General features: G+C 34.8%; 1 protein-coding gene across 5 annotated transcripts in view; it reads right to left on the bottom strand.

Moving 5' to 3' along the window:
- Positions 1 to 24,007, bottom strand: part of LOC105224493 (sex determination protein fruitless) — a 419,068-nt gene that overhangs the window by 392,696 nt on the left and 2,365 nt on the right. For all 5 annotated transcript variants that reach the window (XM_049448201.1, XM_049448213.1, XM_049448212.1 and 2 more), the window contains exon 2: positions 22,432 to 22,593. The gene's annotated coding sequence lies outside the window, so the exon portion shown is untranslated. The remainder of the gene's footprint in view (positions 1 to 22,431; positions 22,594 to 24,007) is intronic.

Genomic DNA, 24,007 nt, shown 5'->3' with positions numbered 1-24,007 from the left:
CTTTGGGAATATGTAAAGTTCAAAGTCTATGCGGTCAATCCCGCTTCGATTCAGGTCTTGAAGCAAAACATCACGCCCAGTCGAAATCTTCGAATAAGTCATAGATAATTGAACTCAAGAGATGGACCATCGACACGGAATCGCGGGCAACTTTTGAAAGATATAATCTTCAAAAAGTAATGCCAAAGGGTGTTCTTTCGAATGATAATAAAACACTCCCCATTAAATTTGAAGTTTTCATGTTTTTTCTCTTAAAAAGTAGGGAACCTCGACAAGGATCACCCTTTAGTACACAGTCAACCGGATGTTCGAAAATCTTTATGTTAGATGGTACATTTTCTGTCGCACTTGTTTTATAACCGTATTTAGGCCATAGTCCACGTGTTGAGCTCGATTACTCGGCGTATTTATCCATATTTCATCGTATCTACTGCTCCTTTGATCTAGCTCTCTAAATTTATATTTTATTCTGTAGCATTTTAAATAAATAACAGCCTACAATGTCCTTTATTGGTATATAATATCCGTTTCCGCCTTCATTTAGTGCTTAATTACATGATTTCTGCCATAAATAATTAAGCTCTGACTTCAATATTTAATAAATTAAATGAAATTTGCTGCGTAACCCAAAAAATATGTTGACCATTGTTCTTATCATTCAATTTGTGTTAACTCCAACAATTGAAATTTTGTTTGAAACTTTTAATTGGGCTTCGACTGCTGTGTGTGGCAATGAAAAACACATACATACATATGTTTGTATGTACGCTGCTTGGAAAAACCACACTAGCCATAACTCTTTGGCGGAGTAGGTATGCTCTCTCTCTCTCTGATAAATCTTTCAATTGATTTAGATTTTAAGCTCTTCAGTTAATTAGTTACATATCAGTCAGAAAATACTATATATCAGTATTTAAGTTTATAACAAGTATTTTCTGACTTAAATGAAACTAGTCCGAAAAGCAACAAATTTTAACGATTCAAAAAAGGAAATAATTATCAGAAATAAAGCAGTTCTTTCGGGTGAATGATATTTTTTCAAAAAAAAGTGGAAGATCTAGAAAAAATGTCAGATTAGTTTCAGTTGTGTATCTGTTTGGTAGTAGTATGAGACTAGTGTATTTCACACCACAGTCTCTCAAAGGAAACCTCATTGGATGTCAGCCAGAAAACTTACCAGCTGCGTGTATGCAATTGAACAATCGACTGGCGAGTTAAATTTTCATTACATATAAAAAAAAAATGTGCCCATATGAACACACATTTTTATATATATGCATCTGCTTCTTTTTCATTTACAACGCGCACATTTACAACAAAGTTTTTCATTTACCTATATTTTCACTTTTACTATTTGCGGCAAAAGTGAGCTGGAAACAAATTGTGTTTATTGTAAAAGTTGCGTTTGTAGTATATTCTCAAACACAGCTGCAACAAAGTGTCAATAAATCCTCTGATTGTGAGTGAGACCTACAACTTTTGTGATACTTATATAACCTGTAATAAGTGTTATAGTTTTCCTGGCGCTCCAAGCACAGAATCAACTTTGCATTATTTCTTGTAACAGGAGTACATTCGGAGTATAATAACAACAAGCAAATGTTATTTTATAAATACACAAAACTACTTTCAAGCACATTATGTAACGTTTAAAATCATTTATTATGAAAGGAGTTATAAAAGCTTATGTAAGGGGAATTTATTTAGGACAGCAAAATATTTTTGTTCTAAGTTGATATGACTGTCAGCGACATCATTGCCATATTTCACATCAAAATAGTTATTAGTGTTTTGTATACGCTTGTCATTCTGAAGTGAATTCGGCGGTTTTGCGATGAGTGAAATTATTCAACAATGAAGTTCCATTTAACCTTGTGGCGGAATCAAATTTCTGATGGCCTTCGGTGATAATTGTTTGTCGCTAGCAAATGCTTTTGATTGGTAAAAATTATACAAAGAGGGTCGAGAACGCGTTGACGACAAACCACGCTCAGGACAGCTGCCGTCTTACTGGCATCATTGGAATATCGAAAAGATGAGAAAACATTTGAAAGATCATTGGGCCTTAGAAAAGTAAAAGCACGATTGGTTTCAAAATCACGTCACGTTAACGATGAGTCTTGGATCTATGCTTGCGACCCGAACGCAGACAATCGAACGGCCGAGTATTGTGGCAGAGGTGAACTGAAGTCGAAAAAACCACGTGAAAGCAAGTCAAAAATCAATATTATCTTAACAGTTTTCTTACATTATCGTGGTGTGGTGCACATCGAGTTCCTTCAGACCGACCAACATGTCAAAATGAATGGTACAAGGTTTGTCCGGAAAGTACTTCGCCGCGTGCGCGCACCAACTGGATTCGGTAGAAGGCGTTCCTAGCTAACTAATGAGCGGCGGGTCAGTTGACTCCGAGCACCAGGAGATATCTCTTTATCTTTCAACACGCATTTCTTAAAACCACATTTTTCAAATTTTATATTTTATATTTGACCTGATATAAATTTTTCCTGCATATTCTCTATAAAGTTTACTATGAATCTACCTATCAGTTTTCTGATATGATCAAATATGGAATTTTAGCCTAAAACGACCAATCTTTAAAAAAATTTGGTGCTTCTTCGGACTGAGGAGGCAATTGAGAAGTAAAGTCAAGTCACTCATACGCCCCGTCCTCCTATATGGTGCAGAGGCATGGACGATGACAACATCTGATGACACGACGTTACGAGTTTTCGAGAGAAAAGTTCTGCGGACGATTTATGGTTCTTTGCGCATTGGCAACGACGGATACCGCAGTCGATGGAACAATGAGTTGTATGAGATATGCGACGACATTGACATAGTGCGGCGAATTAAGAGACAGTGGCTGCGCTGGCTAGGTTATGTCATCCACTCCAGCTCTGAGAGTATTCGACGCAGTACCCGCCGGGGGAAGCAGAGGCAGAGATGAAGACCTTCTCTCCGTTGGAAATACCAGGTGGAGAAGGACCTGGCTATATTTGGAATCTCCAATTGGCGCCAAACAGTGAAAAGGAAGGACGACTGACGCGCTGTTGTAAACTCGATCATAACCGCGTAAGCGGTGTCTACGCCAAAAAGAAGAAGGAGGTACCGGATTAATTTTATTTTTAACGATATTTAAACTCACACCCCAACAAACTTATCTCTATAGGCAATTTTCATTCAATTATTTTCAGTTTTAAAAGCATCTTCTTAAGTGCAAGTAGTTAGGTTTCCATTACATTGCCATCTCGCTTTCATTACCAACTTTAATGCTAGAACTCAAAGCAGTAAAGCTCCTTTACATCGCCTTAGAAGTGCTTAAGCAATCTTTAAGAAATTCATATAATCATTCACATGCGAGTATTTCTAGCCTAGATTATTTATTGAGTGCCATTTCTCACAATTCGTAACTGTAATAAGGAGAGCACTATAAAATTTTAATTCAAAACCTCGCACGTGACTCGTGTGCATATGATTGAGAAGATGTACATAACTCTTTACTGGCAAATATTGATGTGTGTGCATTCTCATTCCTCTTCATGTTGAGAATGAGTGCTGATATATGCATTTTATCGCTTTTGATATTAAAATTTTCACCACACACCTCAAACTATTGCATTCAATGGCAGTAGGGAGCACATGAGTGGTAGTTTTTTAATACTTATATGGATATTTACAGTTGAAAAAATATTTTAATAAAAGCTAAATACAGTGAGTAGTTTAGAGAAGATTTCTTTAAATATACAACTAACATCGAAATTCTACAAAGAGTTGCCAGCTAATTAAAAAACTATATTCATGACAGTACTTAAGTAAGTAAAATGAGATAAAAAACAAATCTTTCAACGACTTTGGCGCGATTTGGTCTCGGCTCTCTTAGAGAAATACTATGACGCAAAAATAGTTTATATTATTTTGTATTACAAAAAAGTTCCTGAAGGTTTAAATTCACTTCAACTTCTGTTATAAATGATACAGTTTTTGGCCACCTAGTTTAGGCTAGGCGAGAGATCACACTTAGACTGTTATGTACAGTTCCTTGAGAAGCTAGATGAAAAAGTCATGTATTTAGATATCTAAAAGAGTAGTTTGAGATCGGAGGTGGTTTTTTCTTCATCTGACAAGGACATTCGAAGAAGAAGTGTAGAGTAGATGCTAGCTATTTGTCCAAACAGCTGATCTAACAGGTATCCGAAAAAGTGTTCAATCTTATCGCATGAGTCTCAATTGGACAGTGTTCACTTAAAACACCTGTCAGTAGTGGACCAACAATTGCTAAGCTAGTCTGAGGACCAACAATCAAGTAGTGAATCTCACAAGAAGCCAAAGAACCTCCTACCCGTTCCCGTTACGTATTTATTGAGACTTAAGTACTTATCCTAGCAAGCTTATCTGCCTTTCAGTTTTTTGCAATACCGCTGTGCCCAGACACCCAAACCAGTGTAATCATTTAGAACTCCATGCTAGAGATGAGAACTCTAGATATTCTTTCAATTAGTGTTGAGCTTATAGTAAGTGAACTCAAGACTAATATCGAGGCCCTACTATTAGAGTAATTAGTCATCACATCGAATGAGGCAGACAGTAGATTTACTGCTACCTTTCTGTTTGGAACATGCTGCAGTGATCAAAAACTCCTCCCTCAACTCTCATCGCAAACTTTGATCTATCCATAAAAAAGCTTACGTCCCTATTCTGTAGCGAGTCCTTCACTTCCTTGCCTCCTTATAAGATATGTTTTCAGAAAAACGGCAGCCAGGGCTAGGCTCGGTAATTTGTTAATCCAAGTATTTTGGAATGAAATCAACGTGTGCGAGGATTCCAGAGTACAGATGCTCGCAGTAATCTAAGTACCCAGATTCTGTGAGTCCATGGTCACCGCTGCTATATGCAGCAAGCGCCATAGTTGATGTGGTTCTTGGTTCATCATACATGCGGCACTTTTCAGCGCCTTCCACTATCGAAAAATCCCGTAGAACATTATAGGTTTATGATTTCATTGAGCCGAAGCGCTACCTACGTTAGCAGGTTCCAAGATCCAAAAATATGCTTTTATCGCTCTGGTCCAAAGCAATATTCCATTATGGCAGGCTTACCGATACGATGCATATAAGATGCAAGCTTGCTATGACCAGAGCTGTAAGTATACCCAGTGAATATCAATATGTCCGCTTCAGATAAAAGTTATACAGGCCTTTCTTTATGCGGCCAACGTTGGCAATTTCCCAACATGTATATTCTATTTAAATGTCTGAGTTGCCTTCTCTCCATGTAAAAAATAACTCCGACATAATTCATTCTTACTAATATTTACTTTCATGCCAAATTAGTAGAATTAAATTCATTTTACAATTAAATTATTTATGAAATTTCAAATAGGTGGCAACTCTTTTTAAACTTGTTTGTAATTTCACTTTTTTATATATCCACACTTCTTAAAATTTCTTCATTTTATTTATTTTTAATATGTTTTTATTTTAAATCCAAACATATGGCAACGTTTTATTTTTAAAATTTAATAAAGAGGTGACAGTTATACAACTTTTAAACATCCTCAATTTGTCAACTTTTCCTTCTTAGCGATTTTTTGTGTTTAAATTTTGTAAGCAGTTGGCAACTTCGCATTTTTCTGTGAAAAACTATATTAGAGAATGACATAATTATTTCTATTTGTTTTATAAAAGTCTCACTTCCAAATCGGAATTATAAAAGTTACGTATAAAGTTTTTTTATAAAAAACCCGTTAGATATGGTAACACCACCTTTCAAATTATATTAATATCAGCCAATTACCTCGAAGTTTTGTAAGCACTTTATTATCATTAAATTGCTAATATATTTGTCGAATTAAATCATTCTCAGATTCGCTTGAACACAAGCAATTTTCGTGTTTCAATGCACTTGAACCCAATTACAATGCTATTTATATACTCTCAGCACCCTCGGCTACCTGTCTCCACTTTAAGCAAAACACGTGCGCAGACTAATCTACATTGATAGAGCCCTCCTCTTCACTGCCTCCACGTACACATACATAGATGGTATTTCTATGCAGACAAAAGTCCTCACAGACATTTCGCTTTGGACGCTGTCTACACAATTTCACCACATTACCACTTACTAGCGAAGATACTTACTAACAAAGGCTACAACAGCAGAGCCCTGTAAGGATGTAACAGTAAAAGTAATTCTGTGCAATCCGTCGGCCAATACTTGTATGAGCATATGTAAACTGTTGGGTATTTATGCGGGATGCGGTGTATGGCAGCGGTTTCTGTGTGTCTATGCATATTCAAAAGGAAGTTACATTTTCATGAATCGCTGCGCGCGCCTTTCTGGCGACGAAGTTAAAGTAAATCGGCGTCGCGCCTTGCACAGTTCACTTGTACGTCTAATTTTAGCAGAGACTGTGCACATGCACACAAAATGAATGTTCATATATGTATAAACAATAATTCAAAAGGCATTATCCGCGTACTGAGAAAATGCAAACTTGGCGAGAGCGAGAGCAGATATACAATAAATGCTGGATGTATATACTCGTATATGTACATATATGTATGTACATATGTATATTCACATTTGTAAGTTTATGCGTAAATTATTACTACGTTACTTGAAATACGGAAATTCGCTAAAGCAGCAATCAAATAACACTAATCGTTCAATCACACGCGAAGTTTGGTGCCAATATTTAAATTGTCGCTTTATACAGTTAATTTTCAAAACTAAAAACATTGGACCAAAATAATCGAAATATATGCTTTCGTAGTTCTACATTGAGCTTACCAAATTATTAAGAAAGGAAAGCAAAATCACACTCAGAGTGCCTTACATATATTTCAAAAATCAAGCCAGTATTTTTGGAAATATAAAATTGTATATTTTTTTCAAAGATCTGACCTTAACTTATAGTATGTACTATAAACCATATAAAAGAATGCTCATATTTTCAATTTTTTATGAAAACATCGAAAATGTTCAGCAAAATTGCCTTGTTTCTGTAAAACGGTCTGCCAAATAAACAATTTTGCTTTTTTCTTCGTCCAATAGCTGATTTGTGGACTCAATTATAACACATATTTCTTTCACCTTTTATCTGAGGAACTGTCGGAAATGACTTCGTAATGGTCGAGTCTAAAATATTTTCCTTTGAAAACTTCACAAAACTTTTGAATAATTAAAATATTTCATTTTTAAGGCGCAGTTTTTGAATGTTTATTTTGTCTTCTTCAAAGTAATACCCACGAGATGTAGTGCAATTAGAAAAGCAGAAAGAGGGGTTGCTGAATTCAAACGGGGTCGTATGAGCCCTGAAGACGATCCACGTGAAGGACGTCCAAAAAGCGAATCAACACTAGAAATCATAGCCAAAACCATATCCTGTGGTTTTGGAAGATCGTCGATGGACTGAGAGAGATTTAGTAGAGGCTCTGCACATCTTATTAGGCAGTGTGAGCCATATTTTAAGCGAAATTTCGGGTTTTAGAAAGCTGGCTGCTTAATGGGTACCGCATTCGCTAACAATGGAACAAAAACACATTCGAATGCGACTTTCTCAACACGATTGGAGCGTTTTAAAAAGGATAAAGTGAATTTTGTCCGTCGTTTCATTACTATGGATGAGACTTGAATCCATCACCATGATTTTGCATCAAAACCAGAGGCTAAAGAGTGATGTGAACCTGGTTGTTTGGCTTTGAAACGAGTTCGTGTCTGGAAATCGGCCAAGAAAGTTGTGGCATCAGTTTTTTGGGATGCCGGAGGAATTTTGTTTGTGGATTACTTACAAACTGGTAAAGCAATTAACTATGAATATTACTTGTATTGCAAACAGTTGAAGTAAAAAATTCGTGAAAAAGACCAGGTTTGCAGAAGATTTATTTCTTTTTCCTTTTTCGTCAGGGCAATGCACCGTGTCACAAGAGCATATTGACAATGGCTAAAATTCATGAATTAAAGTTCGAATTGTTGGAACATCCATCTAATTCACCAGATTTCGCCCAAGTGACTTCCATTTGTTTCCAGAACTCAAAAATGTTTATGCGCGGCAAGCGTTTTTCATCAAATGAAAAGATCATAACGGCTGTTAAAGCGTATTTTGCGGACCGCTGGGATTCTGTCTTCAGGGATAGGATCCACAGATTGGAGGATCGTTTGAGCAAGTGTATTAAAGTTCAGGGAGATTATATTGATTTTTCAATCATAAAATTGTGTTTTTCTTAGAAAACGACAAAACTTATGGAACAACCTGGTATGAGGGCCACGGTGTTTTGCTATTACAGATCAATATTGACAAATCGTTACCAAAAGCAAATTATCTCTGAATTTTATTGAAATACTTTACATATTGAGCTATGTGGGTGCTATAGAGGCAACGGGAAGTTCGACAGTATTCATATTATGTTTACCTATGTGAGTTTTTAGATTCTTCGGTCTTACCCATTTTTGAGACCATGGCTTCCTCTTATCATAGTAATATTCTCTCCGAATTTCAGTAATATTTTTGATGTTGGGCCGATATTTTCGAAAAAAAAACTTAGGCACTGAGGTGCACATATTCGGTAGTTATTATAGTAGAATTTCGATAATTTTAGACTATAATACTCAGTAGCCACATGTTGCGAGAGCAAGAAATATCAATTAAATACATATAGTGTACTATATTGAACCACTTTGATTTATAGCCAAGATGCATCATGCTATTATGTGGCTCATAAATTACTAAAGTAAAATAATAATAAATTTGCCAAAATGTGCCCTTCATACTTTGTACGTCTCCATCGCATAAACACACAATGACATTATAAAGCAACAAGTGAGGGCTTCGCCCTCAAATCGTGTAATCTGGTTGCTCGCAGTGCTAAGGGAAGTCAACAAAATACCGTGGTTGATAAAACTTTAATTTTGAACAATTAAAAGTGCAACGCGGCGACCCGACAGCAATTTACTTATAACTAACATAATCAACGCGTTCGCTTAGCATGTCATTAATTTGTTGTTATTATGCTTGTTCACTGCCGACAGCGCCGCGACAGCACAAGTGGTCCTAGCGGCGACGGACGAACTGAGTGGCCTGTAACCGCGGCACTCAAGGCAGTCGGTGTAACAAAGTTTTTCCGCTTCACGCAGTGCTTCTTGCGAAAGCTGAGCGGGCGAAGAGAGCGAGCGAGGGAGCTGCATTGAAAAGTTATGAAGTTGGTCGGCTGGCCGCAGTGCTATTAGTAGCTGCAACTGTGACTTTACACAAAATGTAAAATTTTCAATCGCACAAAGCGGGGCACGTAATGGCGCCACATAGTAGTGAGACCATTAAATTACAGTTAGTTGTGCAAATATAAATACATATTTAATAAAAAAAAAACTTTAATAAGTAGTCCACGCTCATAAATTCGGTTATAATGTTAGCGAAAGCCGAGAAGTAACTACTTTTGTTCGTAAGAAACTGATTTCATCTGGACGGTTCGAAAAACTCTTGGACCATTTAGTCGCACTATCATTTATACCTTTTCTCTGAAATTCCAAAATAGAGAATACGTTTCTCAATACCGGCAAATAATCGGAGAGGGTATTTATATAAGTAGATGATATTAGGTCTGGCCAAGAGGCCAACCCTTGATAAATGCGGCAATTTCATACAGAGATAAAGGAATTCGTGGCTGATAAGGTGTACAGAAATCTCTATAGCAAGGAGTTAGATTACTTAATTCCATTATCTGTCAAAAATCTGTTAGTAAATTGTAAGATTTACCGGCTTTAGTTTAAGTTATGTTTTATAACTGGTTCCCAAGATGAGACTCACACTTGAACTGCAAAAAAAGTTCCAATGGGAAGAACCAAAACTCTTATAATTAGACAACTTGTCAAGGCTCCTTAAACGCAACACAAATCTGTTCAGGCATTTAATTTCTATACCCGCTAGTTCAACAGATATCTGAAGGTATAAGATTTAAGCAGTTTCGGCCTTTATCTCGCATAGACGGGACAGTTAAAAACAAAGTGTTGAGAAGACTATGCCGCCTCTGCTACCAAACAATTTTCCCTACTGGCAGCCCGGAGAGATTTTTAAGATATCTAAACACGATAACTCTGGTTGGCACTGATCAGTTAAAACATCCACTAAGAGCTTACTCAACCTCATACGATTAATCGGTCTAGTAGTATCTTGAAAATGAGTTTTCGTTATTGGATCGATTGGAACTTATACCTGTTTGTTCATTTTTAAACTACGATCTATTTTTAGTGAAAATCCTACATTAGCTCAGATATTAAAAAAAAAAATAACAATACTTGATATTTGAAGAACTTATACATATTTTTTTCCTTCTTCTAGTTTCAGTTACATTTATATTAAACTCTGTTAGTATTACTTTTCCTTCATCGATTTTCCGATAATGCAGGTTACATGTAAATATTTTCATCTGGCAGATGGCCAACAATCAGAGCTACTGTGCAGCATATTCGCCAACATTAACACTTTATATGGACGGCTTTTGTTCCTTGCCACCAAACCTCAAGTAACGCGTGCCAGTTTCAGTCTCCACTTTCAACAGACTTCTTTCCATTTCCTACTACGCGACTTGTAACTGCCTTTGGAGACAAATAGTTGTGGTTGGTTTCCGCCCCTACCACAGCAATCAAGCTGTATTTGGCACGCAACGTGGCGAAAATGTGCCGCTGAAAACTACATATGAAAAATCATTCTTAGTATATATACATATATACATATATGTGTATGGGAGTGTAGATATTAGAAATATGTGCACTAATCTCCAATGGATTTACATTTTCCAGAACCTTTAACCTTTGACATTGCCTGATGGAAAAAAATGTGTAATATGACTTTAGAAAGTGAGCAAAACTAATAACTATGCGACAGAGCTCTCGTTCAAATACCGCACCAAGTACCTTGGAGTACTTTTGATTATCTGGGGCATATTGGATCAACTTGATGTTCTGATTCTGAAGTAAGTACCTGAACTTAAAGAGAAACACTTGACCAACTCCCAGCCGGGCAGCCCTGAAGAGTTACTGCACACTAAATTTTGTAATATAATATTAGTATGAATGCACCATACATATACATATTTGTAATTGTTTTTGCTTTGCCATTGTTGTCGGCGTTTTGCCGTCAGCATTATTTTAGCGGCTCCTTAGTGTTGCCGACAATGGCGGAAATTAAATGTCATCGATATTTACTGGTTGCCAACAGCGCAGCAGGCGCAAAATAGTTAGAACTTGGTCTAGCATAAGTATGTGCTTGTGTGTTTATATAGCCGAACTGTGCCGCGTAAACTCGCTTCGCTTTTCTTCGACTTTTTTCTAATTCTCCAACTTGTTGCTTCTGAGAGTTACAAGCAAAAGTTTAGCGTCGGGAAATTTTGTGGTCGGAAACTCTTCGGTTGCAGGTATAGGAAGTGAGTAGTGGCGGAGTATAGCGTTTGAGAACCGTGCACCTCCACAAAATTACTTGCAAATTTATTTAAAGCGGCACTTTTGGCCACTGTCAAAGACAGCAGCAGAGTTTGAAGGCGTCCATTCCAATTCGTCGATAATTCATGGTGTAAGTAAGTTTATTTTGTAGTAATGTAATAATAACGACTTTAAGACGAAATCAGATTTTTACGCATTTGGTTTAATTGACCGTACTTATGTTACATCCGGCGTCATCACCTTTCAAGTAATTCCAACTAAATACTACTAAGCAGAACTACTGAACTTAAAAAGCACTTAAATTTCAATTTCTTTTATGTCCCACTTAGTCTTTAACGTAAGACCACTGATGGTAATTTTTACTATGAGGTCCTGGTACGATTTTACTGATTTTTTTTTTATATTTCGAATGGTATGGAAAATTTAATCGAGTTTGTAAATCACTCCAAAGCGAGTTTCGTGAAGTTCGTTTGAAATCAGTTGTTGTTCCGGAAACTCTAGTACTACATCGTCAAGTGAGCAATAGTGGGAATACATTCAATATTGCAAGAGCATTTGACTGTAAAAAAAAACAGTCGAGAGTCAAGAGAAATGTTAACAAAATACGATAGCGGTGCTTTCAAGTACGTCCATGATGTCGTGGGCGTGTATGAGGCCGAAATTAAGCAATTATCGACTATATGGGAGCTTCAAGGTGAGCCGAATCCAACATAAGTTGTTCAGGCACGAAGCACTTCCAAGCATGTGGTTGCGTGGTTTTTGGTAAAACTGAACTTGTCACAACCAAACCAGTAGAACAATGTAGAACGGTAAATGAATGGTATATAACCATTTGATAGTCAGTTCTCTTTCAAAAAATCAGGAAAGCCAATGACAATGCGAGCTCTCACACATCGACTGAAACAACTGCATTTTTGAGCAATCATAATATGGACTTGATGAGTGATCCACCGTATAGTCTTGACGTGGTACCAAATGAGTTATTTTTATTCCCGTACATAAAATATAAACTAATAGGCCTATGTTTTTTGACTCCTGAAGAGGTGATTGGCGTATTATCTTAGGTCATGGGCGTTGCATGAAATCGCATATATACACGGATATGCACGAGACGATTGTCGCGTTAAAGCTGCCATCTCGCCCCAACTACTGCAAAAAGTGGCATAAATTAGACCAGGCTGGAGTTTATTCTAGCTCACCAAGCCGGTCATTTGTACAACATCTTTATTATAAAGCTATATTCTTGGCCATAACATTAAATTAGATGCGTTTGATTTCTTTAACATCTTTAATTACACCGGCCGACATCATTTTCCTTGTTAAAGTTCTGATTATTTTTTCCCTCTAATTTGGTAGTGCTGATCACGAAATTATAACTCATTTTATCGTATCACATCAGTTAAAAAAAAAAAAAATCTCTACCTTTCGGTAGATCTAAGATATGGAGAGAGCAGACAAATCATATTGATGATTGTTATTTTTGCTGTACATATTTGAAAGGTTTTAATGCTAAAAATAAAAATAAAATTGTCTCCGCAAATGTATCTACAATTGCACGGCCGATTCCACATGGTTCAGATATGCCAGTGCCCCTTCCAAGCTCAATATCTGATCTCAGTTCAACATCATCAGAACAAAATTTACAGCGTCAAGAGTCGACGGAAGTTTATGAACCAATTTTAAATCAACCACAATAATTTACTCAAGGTGAATTAAATGATTTAGTTAGAGAACTAAATCTTTCTTAAGAATCTGCTTAACTTCTTGGATCTAGACTTCATGCCAAACATCTGTTAGCTCCAAATACATATTTTGCATGGTATAGAAAACGTGAAGCAGAATTTGTACCTTTTTTTAGTGTATTTTAAGAAAATTCCCGATCTTATAGAAAAGAAAAGGAGTAAAATATAATTCTGGAGATTGGAGACTTTTTATAGATTCTTCGAAGCGGAGTATAAAAGGTGTTCTTTTACACAACACTAATCAGTATGCTTCTGTTCCAGTCACTCATTCTGTTCATTTGAAAAAGAAACATTTTTAAATAAAATTGGAAACACGGTTGGCAGCTTTGTGGAGATCTAAAAATTATAACTATGATATTAGGCCAGCAGTCAGGATATGCAAAGTTTCCATGCTTCTTGTGCGAGTAGGACAGTAGAGCATGAAACAAACACTGCGTACAAAAACAATGGAATCCTCGAAAAAATCTGAAAGTAGGAACAAAAAACGTAATACAAAAAAAATTAATTAGTCCTGAAAAAATTTTACTACCACCGCTTCATATCAAACTCGGGATGATGAAACAACAGCTCGTTGAAGCATTAGATAAAAACAATGCTTGTTATGAATAGCTGTTTAAAAAATTTCCAAAATTATCTAATGCAGAAAGAAGGAGTGTTCGATGGACCGCAAATCAGATCTTTGATGGCTGATGAAAAATGAATAACACTGATTCGGAAGATTGGATGTTGTCAACAGTTTTCGAGGAAATAATAAACACCCCAACTATAAAAATAAGGTTGCAAATCTATTAGATAAGTATCGGAAATTGGGGTGTAATATGAGCATAAAACTCCACTTTCTAGATCCACATATGGACTTTTTTCTTGATAATCTTGGTGATTACAGAGAAGAGCATGGAAAAAGTTCCACCAGGACATAAAAACAAAGGTCACAAATAGACTACACCCAGACGTAATTTTGTCGCGAAACGTAAAAGATGTCACTCCAAATAGTCATGTAGCATTGTTTACACTCAATGTTTTCTTTGTAAATGTTCAAATATATGTTTTTGTAATATAATTATTGATTTTTTCTTTACATTTTGAAAAAAAATGCTTTTTCCTTCTTTTAAAAAAATCTGATGTGATAGGACAATATTTTTCGTGTTTTCGTGTTTCGTGTTTAAAATAGTAAAAATTGGTGATATTTGTGGCTCAAATACTAACAACATTCAAAAAATTTTCATTTGACGGCCGGTGTTATTATAAAGATGATGCCTTGTCCCATTCGGTTTAGTTTACAATTTTGAACTGACCCCTCGTACTAAATTTCTTGTATAGGATTGTATAGAGATACTTCTAGTTGTAATCCTATCTCTAGTTCAGATACTTAATACCCGATTTTTTCTTTAGAACGACACATCACACTAACAAATTAAATATTTGGACTGATTTATAGTAAGCACCATCTGTATAAATTTAGAGAGTTATTTTGAGGTATTTTTCAGCTATGTGTACAAACAGATCACACTACTCAAGACCTGTTATCATATTAAATTCAAAAATTAATCCTTCCGCGTCTGCTTGCTTTAATGAGAATATTAAGGTTGAGGGACTATTTATTTCCTAAGAGAAAGCTAAAATAAATAAAAAGTCCGCATTTGAAACCAACTTAAGCTCGCAAGTGCAATGGCTTTTGGAGCCTAATTTCACTTGAATTTCTGACAGAGGTAGTTCCGATTCAATTTATTTAATATCATGCTAAGAAACTATGAGTTTCATGGAGCTACACACAGGATTATTAAAATAGATGAATACAGACTATTGCTAATACTTTTCGCAGGCGGAACTGGAGGATGCAACCCATTGACTGTCAGAAGTGCGAGTACATTTTTTCGGGCAAGGTGACAGCGTAGAAAAGTACAATATCTATTCAGAATCGTAAAATTATGTCTGATATTTTCTTGATTAAGAATTTTTTAGGATTAATGTATAACATTATCCACAAAGTAAGCCAAAGCCTTTTGTATAACAAAGGTATAATGAAAAACCTCTGCTTGGCTACCCCGGCTACCTCGCAAAGCATTCCTTATAAACTGATATCAACTTGTGTTCTAGTACATGACTAAATCGCCAACTTATTGCAATTTAGATAGACATGTGGCATGTCACACTAAAATCAATTAATATAAAAGCTATTAAATTAATTGCACCGAAGTTTTTAATGTTTTTATGAGCTTCGAACATAAAACAAACTAAATAACGGTGTTTATTACAGATAATTGAAATAAATATAGTAATTATTTTAAAATATCAACTTTGTGCCGTAAAAGGCGTTGCCAAAGCCCATAGTAAGTGCGTCGAGGCACGCAAAATATTAAGAAGCATAACGGCATTTTGAGTCAATTAAAAATACAACAATTAAAACGTTCCATTATACGGAATGGCATTTCGCACAAAATTTACACGAGCCTATGGTTTAATGGGAAAGTAATTGGAGACTTATAAAAAATTATGACTCACATTTTCCCTACAGTGCACTGAAAGTTGAGCGCGAACCACAAAATGGAGAGTTGAGTGCGAAAATGCCAACATAAAAAGGCGTCACCTTAAGTCTCTTTTGAAATATATTATACATATTTTCGAAATTTGAAATTATCCCAATATTAGCTGTCTACTCAAAATATTACTCAAGCTCAAGTATTAACCTGGCAGTTCGGATATGGCAAACTTGGAAATTTGATTAATTTCTCTGATTTTATCACCACACGTGAAAACGGTATTTTCTATTATCCAAATATGACAGTTTTGGTTATTAATGCCTTTAGTCAATGCGAAATCCATTCGAAGATGTACCACGCATGGCCAGCTTATAAGGTTGTTTTCTTTGTAGTATCTAGAACTCATAGATCGACGCTTTGGGGCAATCACAAATTTGTGAAGGCAGCTAATGTCTGTATGACTGCCGAGATGTTTAAACGCCAGGTTTGCGCAGGCTCAAAAAGAGCAGATGATTCATACAACTTGGACATTGGACCAGCCTTTCAACCTGAGTACTTATTGGACAATGTTAAGTGCAATTGCAGCAAAATGAACTTTACTAAGAGCAAACAGTTCAGTCGATCTCCTGTAGGCTAGATGTATCGCGCATCGCACAGAAGCTGGCCGTCGGTCAACACTTGCTAACTCACGCGAGGTCTATAGATCCAGTACTAGAACGCAAGATGACTATGAAGATCCAACTCCTTTCCACTCCGATATAAGCAGGGTACGGGTGCTCCTCTTGCTAGCTCAACGGCTTAACAGTTTTTAGTGATTTCGCCATAACCATGCAATCTAACGAGTCTGATGATGAAGTAGCTTGATGCCATTTTTAGCAAGGACGGATACTCCTTGACTAACTCAGGGCGAATGCTCAAGCAGCTGCACTTCCGCACAGGAAACCTATTGGAGAGCTCCCTACGGAAGACTCCTCCTCTAGAAAAAAGTCATTATGTGAGCAGAGAAAAAACCACCAGAAGTAGCCTCTGTGACGTAGTGGTCTAAGTTTTCAGCGACTCAATTGAAAAAGAAGAGATTTAGCGTGACAAAGATTTTTTCAAGTGGCATTCATAAAATTCGTAAAGTTGATAAAATGCACTTTCAACTCACGTTCGTTTTAGTTTTGTCGGAGTTGGACTCATAGGAAAATTAGAATGCAGAAAAATATCAAAAGAGGATATATTTTGTTTTTAGTGTTATTAGGGTTGTTGTGGGATTTGAAAGCTATCGGAATTAAAATTGAAACCGCTAAAAAATAAAAAGTAAAGTATAAAACTGTAATTTGGCACAGGGGATCGCAGTACCTTAAAATTTCACTTAATTCGTTCAGTTTCCAGTACACAAATCAAGAAGCAATTAATATATTAGGATTAAACTTTGTACGAATAATGCCTTTAGTGTATGACACCTAATGATCAAAAATATGTTCAAATCCAACCAAAAGTGTTCAAGCTTCTAGGTACCGAATATGTGGACCCCAGTAATTATAGTTTACTTTTGTTTGAAAATATCAGTCGATGAGTGAGATATGCAAAGAAATTCAGACAGAATCCTTTTCCTGCAGTAGTAATTCTGTGTATCCAAAAGGGGTGCAATCGGATCAATACTTCCCTGAGAACTCATGTACTGAATATACAAATTTTCGAACTTCCTGGTGATTTTATGCTGAATATATCGACCAATATTTGATTTATCAAAATTTCAGAACCTGTTCAACTCATAATAGTATATTATTGTGCTTCAGATGAATACGATTGGGTGAAAACTTCACCTGGCCCTCATATGATTATTACCAAGATTTTTGAACAACCGGCTGATTTTGTATAAGGTTTTAAAATTCTTTCTTTGCATTTTTTTTTCTGTCGAGAATATTGTGTACAAATTTTTAGTCAATTATAGTCAAACTAATGGAGTTACAGCGTTTTAAACGACCGACCGTTGTATATATATTTGATGTACAAAAAACTTCAAATCGATTTTCCCGAAAACGTTATTTTTGAAGTTCGTGAACATTAGAACTCAAAATCTACTGAACCGATCATATTGAAAATTTGAACATTACTTTTTCACATAAATCCACAGGTGATCAGATGGAGTTTTTTTCTATTTTTATTAAAGAATTAACCGCGATTTTTTAAGCTTAAATCGCGCTCTTTACTTCCAAGTGCTAAAAAAATAGAAAAAAGACTTTTTCTGTTTACCTCGAGACATACATCACCTTTAATACGCAATTTAATTTTTTTGTTTCAGAAGATCCGGTAACGATTTATAATGTTCACCGCTAAACCACTTTTTTCTAGACGCTTCTGGAGATTTAACGTCACAAGCTTATTTATTAATATTTTTCAATGAAAATTTTTTCTAATATACTTTAAAAAGTTGTACAATAATATGGCATTAAATTTAATAAAATTATATTACTCATGTCGCCGCAAAAAAAAACACAAATATATCCTTTTTTTGTCTTTAAAACCTTATAATAATAATTTTTGCTGGCAGATGAAATAAAAAAAAATATTTTCGAATCGTCTTCAGCTGTTTAGTGGCCAGAAAGTAAAAAACTCAGCAAACATGAGACTTACGCACATTTAAAAAACAGTTAACAATTAATAAGAATGAATAGTTTAAATAGAAACAATGCATTTAGGGGTTTTATATATAGAGGTTTCATACAGTCTGATAAAGTTATAAGTTATAAGGCAGCGAAATCATAGTGTTGAAAATTGTAATTGCGTCAACACATTTTTGTATGCAATCCAGGAAGAATTTTTTTAAACAAGTGTCAATGATATCATGTCTCAATGATTTTACGATAATTATATTTGGGGCATAAAAAGGTAAGTTCATACCAAATTTTGTGAAAGAAAATTTTTTTTACTGAAAAAAACCAAAAACTGGGTTATGTGAATTTTTTATATAAATTTAGAAGATATATGAACAAACTAGTCTATAGAAGTTTTAGAGCTTTTAATTACATACAAAATTTCGATATAATTATTTCCTATAAATTTTGTAGTTTTGCCCGAAATTCATAACCCTTAATGTCTTCCCGACAACAAATCGCCCGAAAATCATTATTTCGTAATGAGTGCTTTTTTATTTTCACTTCCTATGGGTTTCGATTTAATTGTTTTAAAAACTTATCTACCCCTGTCTGATAAATTTGGTCATCTCGTGCTTAGGACCATACCTTGTGCACCGAGGTCTAACAACGACTTTTAGTTTTTTAATCTGTTCAAAAATCAAATTTTGCCAGAATAAAAAGGATCACATTCTTGAGAAAACTTTAATTTTTGTTTAGAAAATGTTTTAATTTTGTCAATTTTTGATTTTTTTTTTTTCGACCATAAGTTATTGTACGGACAATATTTTCTGGTAGAGGTTTTGTTTTTAATTTTCATTAACGAAAAAAACCGAAATCGGTGCAGCAGTCGAGAGCTTTGTTTAGCGCCGTCGGTGGACGAGAGTAACTAGAACAAGAAAAAATGTGAAAATATGGGTTTAAGTATTATTTTTCAAAACTTTTACTGTGTACTTTTAAGATATTTATAAATATACCTTAAGATCTATAACATAATTGGTACACTCGTTTTTTTCTTTCGATTCCCAAAAATCACTGGGTGCGTTGTTTGAGCGTAATCTTGAAAAAGCAATCGTTTATGACACAAATTGCTCAGAGTGAGTCAAAGTCTTACCTCAATTGTACATTTGCAGTTATTTTAACTGACTTACTCATCCTCTGTTCGACAACTAGGCACTTATTTACACCAACTAAGATTGTCAACATATGTATCTACAATATTTGACTAAACTTTCTTTAAAAAACTATTAAAATATTTAAATTTTATATGAAAAGTGCCATTTGAAAATTACTTTGGAATCCTGCAGAAAAATAATATTTTTTCACATATAGCACACAAATTCACATCTAGCCGGAGATTTTATGTACTGCCAAACTATTTACCTTTAGCTCACTTAAGAAGCATTTAGTACTCCGCTTAAGCTCAAGGCATCCAAATTGCTTCCAAAAAGCCGAATTAAAAAACAGAAATTGGCAAATATTGAAGCAAGCAAATGTAACCGGTTAAGATTACATTGAGATTGTGAAAGATGGAAAAAATTAGATTTCAGGACATTTAAAGGCTATTTGCTCAATGCCTTAGTACGTATGTATGCGTCTACGGTTTGAATGTACGTACAAACTGAACACTTAAGAAACACGTATGTCGACAGACACTCGCTTGTACGCAAACAGCCACGTTAGGCCAATCATTTTCAGATTGCCAAGTCGGCCTTGATTCACAACAAGCATATCCTGCAACGCATTGCACCTTCCGCTTTAAGCCAAATACAAACAGGCAGAGTTTACTCTGCAGCACGTCGTGTCTGCTAGTTGAGCCACACACGCGCCAATGTTGTGTCTGTTTTGATAGTGGACATACACGTGTGTACATAACTACTTCGGTTTTTTTTCTTCGCTAATTTCTCTTTCCATCAACTTTCGCTAACATTCTTTGCCTCATTGTAAGTGTTGGCCTAACTTAGTTTGCCAAAGAATTTCAAGTTGTAGGCATGATAGCTTTCCAACTGACGACTTGCATAACCTAAACGCTGTTTCGCTCTCTTAACCCATCGGTTGTACATAACTACATTTTACTACATACTTAGATGATTCAGATAGCAACTAGTTGCAAACTAGTATATAACTAGTATATAACTAGTTTGAACTACAAGTCCATTTAGACAACAGCCTGTATATTTTCCATACAAGCAACTGGCATTTTTTCTTGTTGATATCCTGTTTGATTATACTTCTCTATTCGATCAGAAATAAATTACTTTCATACCAGACAAAAAATTATTAATTATGAAGTCAAATCACTAACGACTCGTCACTTCTTTGTTTAATCTTTTGAACTTTACTCTCTCCTCAAAAACTGTAGTTATTCACTTGAGCTCAAAACAAGAGTTTTTGTGAGTTATATCAGATAACTAGCATAAGCACTTCTCATGTTATCTATCTTGGATTATGCCATTTTATGTGAGTTATACCAGTTGCTGTTCGATACGTCATCTTTCAGGCTTTTGCGTATCAAATAATGCTCTACACTTTAGACGTGGTGCGACTCCAAGCGAGAGATTAGTTTAATGCTGCACTGCATAGTTCTTCTGGTAGTGTATATACGATTATTATATTTTTATGCAGCCAAAACCAAAGTACAGGGGAAGCAAGGCAGCGTAACAAAATTACGGTTATCTAGATGCATTAAGCAAATTCGAATAAAGTGTTTTGTAAATATCCTGCAAGAGGATGGTTGCTGTAATTTTTGGACACACGACAAGAAAAATAAATTTGCCAAACAATCAAGGCTCACCTCATTTGACAACTAACTGCAGAAAATTGGCACGTTTTAAACAAAATTAGCTTCATTCGGCATTTCTGCATATTTATATACAAATTCTGGAACTAATTATATTCAAGTTTGTGTTTGCATCAGTTAAAATCCGCCTACTAACAGTCTGTAGTTGTTATTTAGTAAATCAATAAGATGTCAGATTTTTGGTTGGCAGCGCAATCAATGGAACTATGCAAAAGATATTGACCGCTAGATTAGAAAATAGCTGCTAAAATGCTTCGTGGATTTATAATTATACCCAGAACAAGGAACATTAAATTTGCCGGGAAACTTGCAATGCTAGAGGTATTGATCTAAAATTTTGCAGACGTTCTTTTCGCCACAATAAGCTTTCCATTTGTCGGAACCACTAACAGATGAGCTTCCATGCAAATTGGATAATCTAAGTTAAAGCCATGTATGGAAAACTTTCTTATTTGACAAGATATCTCCACGAAAGATTGTCCAAGGCAACGCTATAATCTCTTAACCATTTGTACCAATAAAAACAGTATAACCTAAATCTCTCATTCAAACAGATAATGATAATCAATATAGCGACATTTAAATATAATTTTATAAGCAAAAGGATGATCCAAGTAGAGGCACTTTTTTAGTAGCCTTTTTTGACAGATCACGCTTGCGTCGTGTCAAGCTGTCATGTTATTTCCGCACAAAGATCGACGCCGTTCGCAGCAGCTCGGACTGACTTATGGAACGACTTGGCACATTTTACGTCAACATCTTAAATTGACAGCATACAAAATACAGTTTGTGTAAGAACTGAAGCCGCTCAACCTTTCGAAGCGACATCGTTGAAAAGTTCCAAGAAGTTCCGACATTTTCGAGCCAAATTTTATTCAACGATGAGGCCAATTTCTGGCTCAATGCGTACGTAAACAAGCAAATTGCCGCATTTGGTACAAAGAGCAATCTGAAGAGATTCAAGAGGTGTCATTTGATCCAGAAAAAACAACACTAAACATGTTTTTTTATTTCGAATATTATAATAAACTCATGTAATTCATGGTTGCCTAAGATCTTTCGTATTTCCTTAGTTCTTCAACCCCTGCTCAGCTTCTTGATGCACCTCGATTAACAATAAAACAAACTCAGGAGCTTGTAGAAACTTTTTAAATTCCAAACTTGTTCAATAATCTTCTAATTCGCTAATACCATGAAAATATTACTATGGGCTATAAATATTTTTAGCTATAACACAGTAGCTAGAGTATATGAAACATTTCAAGCATAGCTGCTCTTTTCAAATGATTTCATATTTCATAAACATTTATTATTTTGTAAATTAAGGATGTGTGTTTATATTGTGTACTTACCGTTAGTTGATTGTAGTCTATGCAAGACTTGTATTGTATTCTTCGAAATAACGTGTTCTTTATTATTGTTTTGTTATTTTAATTTGGTGTTTTAGGTTGTGTAATTAATCGCGATAAACCGCATAAATTTTCATTGTAACTTCATTAACTTGCTCTGAATGACTGTAAAAAATCAACAAATTGTTGAATCGAACACTAATGCCAGTAAATCTTATTGTGTCTTGCTACTTTTCTATAGTTTCTTTCTATTTAAGCATTCAGTACGTCTTGTCGTATATTAAGGCGCATAAACATAACAATTTTAAAAATTTAAGAAATCAATGATTGTAATAACTATATATTTGAAATGATAATAAAAATGATGAATGATGAGCGCAAGCTTTTATATAAAAAAATAATAATAATGTTCCCTTAAAATATTAAAATTAAGGAAATTTTCCGGAAATATAAAGCCTGCAGCCAAATTTTTAAGCGAAACTAACTTAGTCCTTAGTCCGACGATGGAGCAGATGTTCCATTGCCCGACCATGAAGAAGTTCGAAAGCAATGACAACTGCCTAAAGAACAACGAAGCTACAAAATTAGTAATTCTTATTAAGTTTTAAGCAAATATATTTTTTTCAATAAAGTGTATGCAATTTTCCAGCTTAAATTATGATCTCTATGATCATTCAATTGTTGGATAAATATGAGTTATACATATAGTGAAATAAATATTAATTTACTTTAAAAACTGAAAGGAAATCATAATATTTATTGCTTTAAACCATGTCATTAATTAAGACCTCTCCTGAGCATTCATACAAGTAAATTACACATTCTGTGTTGCTCATACGACATGGTGTCCGATCTCAATCCTACACATATCATGCATAAATTTACTTTTATAAGAAAGCTTTATGAAAAAAATTAAATAGATGTTTTTTTATTTAGAGCAAAAATTTTAGTTGCGACTATCACTTTTTAAAATGTACATTTTGCTTTATTGTGGCAAAAAATCCCAAACAACTACATATACAAAATATATGGGAAAAGAAAATTATTTAGGCACGGCTATAATTTAAAGTAAAAAACCTGTTTTTATTGGATGCCTCTATTTAAGGCAAAACCTATGTATAACATAAAACAAACCAAAAATCTCTAAAATTGGGAAATAAGGGACATCTTAATGCAGTTATAACTTTGACTTGACTTAAATAGTGAAATCAATCTTTTTCCGCTTTAAATAAATTTCATTAGTTTTTTAAGGCATACAAACTCTAAATTGTCTACGGTTGCAGAAACTTGACATGTTGAAATTTTAAAAATTTGTTCATAAATTAATAGTGTTCATTTCACTAATTCTTAACTTAGATTAGATTGTTGGAAATAATAAAGTGTTATATATATTAAAAAAAATGTAAGTGAACATATTTTCTGTAGGGAATAGTAAGTTCCTGTTTATTAATGTAATTAATTATGTTTTTATAAAAGTTATAGGAAAATTTGTAAATTTATTATGTTTTCGAAAATTTAACTTTTTATAATTATAATTAATTTGATAAATTAAAATATTGGACAAAACAATTATTTAACA

This window comes from Bactrocera dorsalis, chromosome 2 (assembly GCF_023373825.1).
Source record: "Bactrocera dorsalis isolate Fly_Bdor chromosome 2, ASM2337382v1, whole genome shotgun sequence".
Lineage (NCBI taxonomy): Eukaryota > Metazoa > Arthropoda > Insecta > Diptera > Tephritidae > Bactrocera > Bactrocera dorsalis.
Note: the sequence above shows the minus strand (reverse complement) of the source record. Positions and strands in the feature narration are given on the sequence as shown.